The following is a 784-nucleotide window of genomic DNA, read 5'->3' as shown; positions in this document are numbered from 1 at the left end:
CTCTTAAAATAATGTATTTATGTAAGTGCTACTCAGTTTAATTTGTCGCTATTAAAATTATGAATCTTTTGTAATAGCAACAATTTATAGAAAAATAATACTACATGTACTCTAAATTTTATTCTATTTTTATTTCATATTTACGTGACATGTTCTTATTAATTAAAAAATAAATTATAATTTTTATCACTCAATTCTTACTATATCTAATGAAACCACTCACAAACGTCAAATCTCACGACCTTAAGCACAACATCAACACGTAGGAATCTAGGGGTTAATGAAATTACGACACCTGACCAAAACTTTACACTTTTTAACTCCATACATCATTTTCCTTCACATAAAATAACACTCACCAATACATCAAATTCAATCAATTAACAATCTCGCCTTTGCCCACGTGCTACGTACTACCAAGTCCAAAATACTCCCAAAGTCAAAATCTTGCAACCCCACTCATCCAGACTTGTATAATAAAATATTATATGTACTATTAAAAATACAAACAATTTGTATTGTTTGGTTAAAAATGTAAGTATTTAAGGGGACAATTAGTAAAATATTATTTTTGATATGTAAACTATGGAGTATATAGGAGTAGTGTTTTGGACTCAAAATACCAATTGAAAACATTATTTATCAAACATTATTTTAGCTAATAATAAAGACAATTATATGATTGTATTATGTGATCTCTTTTGTTTAATTACTATGTATATTTTGTATGGCAAAATGTAATCTGAATTGAATGTTGAGGCGTAAATTTTATATGTAAATGCTA

Source organism: Ipomoea nil, unplaced genomic scaffold, assembly GCF_001879475.1.
Source record: "Ipomoea nil cultivar Tokyo-kokei standard unplaced genomic scaffold, Asagao_1.1 scaffold1421, whole genome shotgun sequence".
Taxonomy (NCBI): Eukaryota; Viridiplantae; Streptophyta; class Magnoliopsida; order Solanales; family Convolvulaceae; genus Ipomoea; species Ipomoea nil.
This window is presented reverse-complemented; position numbering follows the sequence as displayed.